The sequence below is a fragment of the Corvus kubaryi genome, unplaced genomic scaffold (assembly GCF_017639235.1).
Source record: "Corvus kubaryi isolate FWS band 111438036 unplaced genomic scaffold, C.kubaryi_AGA036_p1.0 split3-73, whole genome shotgun sequence".
NCBI classification, from domain to species: domain Eukaryota; kingdom Metazoa; phylum Chordata; class Aves; order Passeriformes; family Corvidae; genus Corvus; species Corvus kubaryi.
The window spans coordinates 174,323-182,350 of record NW_024582091.1 but is presented as its reverse complement, the minus strand read 5'-3'; positions in this window follow the sequence as shown (position 1 = coordinate 182,350).

Below are 8,028 nucleotides of genomic sequence, written 5' to 3'. Positions count from 1 at the left end.
TTTCCAATCTGTTCAACTGTATTATCTGTCAGCTGGAATGTTATAAACACAGAATCAATCATCCCAAGCACAACGTTGCTGACATTGTAGTGTATATTTGTAAATGATATAACAGATGCCAGAGCTGTTGATGTTTATCTGAAATTCACAATGCCTCTAAATGAGGAAGTAGTGGGCAGGTAAAAGGTTTAAGGAAGAACACTTTCACAGTAATTTTCTTGCTTGTCCTGTCTTGACACAACAGAACCATCCTCTAGGGCTGGCTGTCTTTAGCTCCACAATAGGAAAAACTACACATTTAGCATGTAAGCCCAGCCCAGAGTCCAACACAGATCTCACAATGCTAGTATTTGTCCTTTAGGAAGATACTCAGTGAGGAGGAGAAGAGATCCATCCATGTGTTACTTATGAGCCTGGCACAAGATTTCCCAGGCTAAAGGTTACAACTTAAGGATTTAGAGGTATGTGCACACTTTTAGAATTTTAATAACTCACTTTCTGTTCTTCCCAGCATTTTTAACATCTTACTTCAATTTCCTCCAAAATATCCTGATTGACCAGCCATAAGAGTGAGTAGATGTAAGAACCTCGCCCATTCTTCCAGCAGTTGTCCCACTGACTGGACAAGAGCAACAAACAGTATGAAAAACAGTAAGGGTATGTGAGCACATATATCTACTATCCAGTGATACTACCCAGTCCCTTTTGCCTACTAAGATGCTGGTTTGAAACATTAAACAGAAAGTTTGCTTCTGACCTTTGTTGATAAATGGATCAAAGAGGAATCCAAAGTTATTTAAAATTGCAGATGGAGAGAAACCTCCGCAGGGAAAAAGTGTTCTGCCAGCATCTGCTGGCAAGTAAAGGTAACGGCTAATCCCCATTTGCAAGGAAGTTATGTAAGGATTTGAGGCATTTTTAACATTCCAACACGTTTTCATGGTCGAATTTTTATTCAGATTGTAAACTTGTGGCAAGAGATCTCAGTTCACGTGTTGTCTGCAAAAATCGGATGTTACCTGGTGTGCAACAAGCCAGTAATTAACACTTATGTGAGACACTGCTTATTTATTTGAGTTGTGCAAGCCTCGGTGCTTGTGGAATTCCTCAAATCAAGCACACCAGCTATCAAAACTTTTTACTATTTATATATTTTAGCAAACAAAGGAATTAGTGTTCATTGGCTACAAGTTACATAGTTCTCTTATTAATTAGTATTCTGTCTTCTGTTGGTTAATGATTCTCTCGCCTCTCATGCTAATCAGTCGCCATGCTCAGTGTCTCTCTTCTTTTGGGTCAGTGGGTTTCTTGTGTCAGTGGCCCCTGAGTCAGTGGTTGCAGATCTCCCCCTGCCAGAATTTCCTTTTACCCAGTTGGAGCTGCTTTCAGCACAGTTACTGAGTTGGGTTTATTAGTTTCTGCCTTATCTCAGAAGTTCTGCCAGTTTTTTTTTGTGGCCTATAAATGCTGCAGCCTGTGACAGGATCAAGCTTGAAAAGACAAAAAGTGAGAAAATATGAAGGAGACCCCAGTTTATTTTCCCTGTCAGGTTAAGAATTTAGTCAAGCCCCCCAGGTTCCTCTGCAAGGAAACCCTGCTGCATTTGCTGGAAAAAATGAGCAGAGGACTAAGGTGGTAAGTACAGCAGTAAAGTGGTGATGATGGTGAACATTATGACTGGGGCAAGAGATGAAACTTTCCAGCAGTTGGACTTCTCTATCATAGACTACAAAGTAGAATTAGGAAATATTCTAACAATTATATATAGAGATTAGTTATTTTGCCCATTCAAACACAAGAAAGCTTTTTTTCAAATGGGGAAATATTAATTACTGAGTAACCACACAGTGTTGTTTACTTTCTCAGTTTTCTTCAGGAGGCTTGAGACATAATATTTATATCCTTTTTGGGAAGAAGTCATTAGAAATTCTACCTCCAAATGGTCAAAGGATAATATACATCATGGCAGTAGCACTGTCTTGGTTTTACCCCAGCTGGCAACCAGGCACCACACAGCTGAATGCTCAGTCCTGCGCCAGTGGGATGGGGAGAGAATTGAAAGACTAAAAACTAGAAAAAAAGACAGTTTAATAGAGAAAGCAAAAGCTGCGCACACAGGCTAAGCAAAACCAAGAATCAATTCATCACTTCCCATCAGCCAGTGGGTGTTCAGCAATCCCCAGGAAAGCCAGGCTCGATCACGCGTAATGGTGACTGGGGAAACATCATCACTCCAAATGTACCCCCCTTCCTCCTTGTTCCCCCAGCTTCTTATATTAAGCATAATGCATATAGTTTGGGATATCCCTTTGGTCAGTTGGGGTCAGCTGTCCAGGCTGTGTCTCCTCCCAGCTTTCCAAAAATCAGGAAATGCACAAGTCCGCAGGATCTGATGGCATGTTCCTACAAGTGTCAGGAGAGCTGGCCAATACCCATGTAGGCCACTTCTAATAATCTTTAAAGGGTCATGGTAACTGGGGGAGGCTCATGACAACTGAAGGACAGCAAATAACACTCCTATCTTCAAGAAGGGCAAGAGTGAGTATCCACAGAATTACAGGACAGGCAGTTTCTCTTCAATGCCTCAGAAGGTGATGGACAGAAATATGATTTGGAGTAGTCAGCATGGATTTTCAAAGGGGAAATAATACCTTTCCAATCTCATAGTCTTCCACAGTGAAATGACTGTGTCAGTCGATAAGGAAAGGGCAGTGACTGTTGCCTATCTTGACTTTATGAGGCTGTTGACATTGTGTCCATCACCTCCTAATAGAAAAATGGATGAGACATAGGCTACAGAAATAGACAGTGAGGAGGACTGAAAACTGCACTGCTGGGCTCAAAGGGCTTGTGGCCAACAACACAAAGCTGGGCGAGACACCAGGCACTAGCAGTATACCCCACAGACTGATATTGGGCCCAATTCTATTTGACATTTATGATTTAAATGGGGTAGCAGACTGCACTCTGCAAGTCCACAGGCAATACAAAACTGAGAAGAGTGGTTGGTTCCACCAGCCGGTTGTACTGCCCTTCAGACAGACCTCAGCAGGCTGGAGAAATGGGCCTAGCAGAATGTCATGACTGAGTCAGTGGTGCTGAGACCATACTGGAGTACTGTGTCCAGTTATGGTATCCCTAGTACAAGAGAGAACACAGACATACTGGAGAAAGTCCAGCAAAGGGCCATAAAGATGACTTAGGGCTTGAAGCATCTGTCAGATGGAGAGAGGAGTCTGAGAGAGCTAGAACTCAGTTTGGGTAAAAGAAGGCTCAGGGGGACTGTATCAATGTGAGGAAATGGAGAAGAGGGAAGTACACTGTTCTCATTGGTGCCTGCTGTGCCTGCTGGCAGGACAAGAGGCAATGGGCACAAACTGAAACACAGAAAAAAGATGTTTAAATATAAGAAAAGAAAACTTTTTATAGTGAGAGTCAAACACTGCAACAGGTTGCCCAGAGAGGTGGTGGAGGCTTAGTCCTCGGAGATATTCAAAGCCAAAGTGGACATAGTCCTGATTTACCTGTGATGCCTTGAGAGGCCTCCTAGAAACAGAAACTAGACAGGAGTAAGGGAATAAGGTAGGTATTTATTTGAAAGGCCTTCAAAGGTACACCTTGTGGCTGTTGCCAAGATGGACCCCAATATGGACAACAGGTCACGAGTTCTTCACACTTTTATAGGCTTGGTTCATTTGCATATCAGGGTTAATTCTCCAATTAAAGCTTCAGTTTAATGATGCAATTCCTCTCAGCTTACCCCCCCTTTAGAGGCTTTTTGGTTTATACTTCTTGGGTCTAGGACGGTCTGGGTGTCCTTGAAGAGCAGGCCCGGAGAGGCTTTGTTATGTCTACCTAGCATGAGAGAGCAGAAATTAACAGGCTACAAGAAACTTCAGAGTTACACACTAAGCAGTACAGGATTTGAAAAACATAAAAGTTAAAACCTAAGGCATCACCTGCACTACTTTGAGCTAGGTGTTGGACTAGACAATTTCCACAGGTCTTTTGCAATGTCATCCATTCTGTAATTTGTTTATTCTAATTCTACTCTGAGTATTTTTATCCTCTTTGGCACATGATTAAAACAAAAATTACAATGTTAAAAGCAAATGGTATGCACTGCTGATTGACAGATCATTGTTCTTGAGACAATGAATCTCTCGAAAGAATGGTTCTCCATCCCCTCCTCAGTCTATCAAACTGATGATATGCATAAGGATTTTATAGGTTTATGAGCTTTGGAGAAAAGGTTGTCTAAAATGCAGAATGTTACTGTACATGTTAACACATAAGATGGTCAAATATTGTTCATAGATCTTTGCAGATTACTACTGAAATTTGAGAAGCAACTACAGAATTAGGTATGTAATGCTACCCACATTTCTATTTTCATACAGAGAAATTGGTGCAGATGTGTTGTAGGTGTATACAGTATCTTTTGTCAGTGCACCTGGTTTTATAACCAGGATAAGGATGTTTAGTCTAATTAAACAATAGATGTAATTTCATTCATTTATTTCAGATGACTTGTGGGAAAAAATTGAACATACCACTTTCAAGCAGAACTTCTATAATATAACCATTTCTTATGATTTCTTAGCTTTGTTCTTAAGAAGGCAGACCCTAATTTTAGCTAATGAGATATTTCATGGTCTTTTTGAAATCTTTTTCATTAGTAGCAAATGAACATCTCCCTAGACGAGTGGCCACACATTCTGGCTATGTTCTGGGCATTTCTGCATGGTCTAGAGGAGTGCAGTGTCATAATTTAGGGCAGATATTTCCCTACCCAGATTGTCACCAGATGCCAGAGCATGCTTCTGATGCATGATATGAAATTCAGTCAGCAAGATATATCAACAGTAAGACCTTTTGTTGACTCCTTATTAATGGATAATGTTTCTTTTGAGAATGACAATCCTGGTTTCCATTTATAAAGGGAAAGATGCATAGCCTGAGGGTCAGAGTGTTAGGTGTGCAGCCCAATAAGGCAGCTTGTTATCAGCGATGAGAAGGTGCCTAAAGTTGGACTCAGGAGTACATTATGCCTGGATGTCTGGACCCAGGAATAGTTACTCACCCATACGTAGAGTTGGTCTTTGTAGCTGTCATGACAGCAGACAGTCTGGGGATGCACAAACAGGAAACAATTGATAATCACAGGGGTGCTCACATACATTTTGAAAGATGCCTGGGACAAGCTGGAACTTTGAGCCTTTCTGGTGAGTCCAAGACATCTGGAGAAATCATGGGATTTGGTGCTGGGATGGTCACATCCTATCCTGTTCAGTCAGCTCTCAAATCTGTGCACAAAGACATTATGCCTTGACAAAAACATAATAGCATGGTTTAGCTACTTTTCTCTATCTTCTGCTGACCTGGACCTGTCTGCCTTGGCCTCACCCACACAGTCCTCTTCCGGATCTGGCTCTCTTTCTATATCTGTACCACTCCCCCCTGGCCACTCATACTGCTACTGCTGTGTTCTCACCTTTATCTGATATTCTGTGTGCTACTGCTATATCTCATTAGTTCCTCTAGCTTCTACCAGCCCAAAAGCATCATATCTAAATCTGGAGTTCCAAAAAGAAATGCTTGGTCATGCTTGTTTGTCATGTAAAAAGGGGAGATTTCCTTGACCCTGTTTGATTTGTCTATCAGCACCCCAGCAAAGCCGAGACCCTTGTGCCCGGCCAGTCTGTCAGTGTCCCATTATGGGGACCCTTCACTGAGCAGTCCTGCTGGATGGGAGGGCAGGACCAACTTGTTCAGGGAAATGCACCAGCAGCAAAAGAGAGACCCCTCAGCAGGTGTTCCTCTTTACTCCAGTACGTTCCCGGCTGCTGGGGACTGCCAGCCCATAAGAAGGACTCATATCAACAGTTTATGGAATATCCCTCTTTATTAATATAAGGTCGTGACAACTTAAAGTTTGAGGATTGCTGGTGATAGTATCTGACTGCAGAAATATATTCAAAGCAATACATGGACATGCTCTAATCCCCAGCAAAATGTCCAGTGCGCACAGACTGTGATTCTTACCCAACAGGCATCCCTACAGGGGAGAAGACAGGTTCAGCCCATTGACTGATCCCAGCAGTTACAATGGAGCCTTCCCTAACTTTTCCCCATTCTCAACTTGGTTTTACACTATTGCTCTATGTTTAGGTAGAGCATGAGTGACTCTAGTCATGCCTATCTTTGTTACTGATTGGTGTAAAATTTTCTTGCTTTGCTTTTAAAGACACATTCAAAAAGAATTTAGAGTGCATGCCCAGTGAGGGGTGGTCATACCATGGAGATGAGTAACACTGGGATTGAGGTGTGCATTAATATTACAATTAGGCTACAATGAACCAAGTTCATGTGAGGAGAGAGATTTTGCCACAGTTGTTGGCTCAGCAGCAGGATATCTCCTCCCCTATCTGCCCTGGCTGACAGGTGTTATGTGGTTTATCAGCTGCAAAATACCGTCAGGTTCCCTTCCCTTCAAGGATTTCAACAGAGACTGGCCACGGTGTCTCCACTCTGCTCCACCCTCCATTCCATCCCCTCAGTAGGTGTGTGTGTACAGGGAATCACTGTGGAATAGGTTTCAAGCATGCCAACTGCATTCCAGCCAGGGAGCAGCAGATGCATTTTACCCTATAATCCCCGTACTGTTATAATTTCTGTTAGGATGCAAATATAACTTCTCAGTGTCCTCTAATTTACCCCTAGCCATCTTTCCACAGTTGTTCTTTCCCCTTTTCTCTCCCACAATCTTAGCTCATCCTCTCAAAAAGTCTTATGGTCAGGTCAAGCTAGTTTTGGAAGCTGAATTATTTGAAGTTCATCATTAATATAATGAAATAAATGGCAGACATTTAAAAGTTCAACGCAGCCCATGTGGAAGTTACTTCTTGGAAAATTTAAAACATTGGTTTCTTCCTTTATAAACTGGAGGCTTTCTGAAATGAAAAAGTTGAATATTTAACAGAATTTTAGAGAAAGTATTATAATTATTACCAGCTTTTTACAACAAGGTCAGGAAATCAAGGTTTTAGGGATCTGAGTTACAAAGATAGTTAAAATGTTGAAGAACCCAAGCAAGTGAATAGCCAAGGGTAAAATATTGTAGTAGTGTTATTAATTGTAGCAGGATAAAGATACTTAGCAAGGTCTTTTCTCCCAAAGTTCTCTTATTTAGTCTGAGTCTTTGTGATGGTGCAGAAGACAAAGTTCCTAAGAGACTTATCAATAAAAGTAGTAATACTGGATTCCTGTGGCATTCAAATAAAGGTGAAACTAATGTAAAAACACTATAGTATCCTTTCCTTTTTTTTGTAGCTATCTTAAATTTTCTAAGAAAATTTATGTGAGGCAACTTTCTTGCAAGCACTTTTGACTGTCAGAGTACAAGTGCGTAACACACTGAACGTGAGGAGAAAAGGTCTCATGCTGCTGTAAATACCTGTGGTCTTCCATGCCAGATTTCAAGATGGATTGTGTTAGATAATTTTTAAACTGTAGTCAGACAGGAATGTCACTATTTCTCCATCCTGTGTGATATGTATGCCAAATGACAGTTGTGGGTACAATTTAAGGTTTAAATGGCAACTGCCAAGTGTTGGCCAGTCCATAACTTCACTAAGATATATTTTCTGTTTGGATATTTTTGATATGATAGATTTTTAATCAGAATATAAATTCCGTGCCCATACCAAGCATGGCTAATTGTGGTCTTATTCTAGTGCCATAGATACAGAAACTCCTACATATCTCCTCTTCTGAATGGCTTTTACCTACTGTTTGCAGTCACCCAACATGATCTTTTATATGCATCATACATGAAGGAAGAACAAGCCTGTCAGTCATGCAGTATCTCATGCATGATCAGAAATCACCTGGAATTTCCTAGTGTATTCTTCAGCTGTTCTCCAAAGAGGATTCATTTTAATTTGCCAGCCTCTTTAAACATGAAGATGGCTATGAAGATTAAACTTCTGTCTTAAAAGAATGATTCAGTAATGTAAATATATGAAG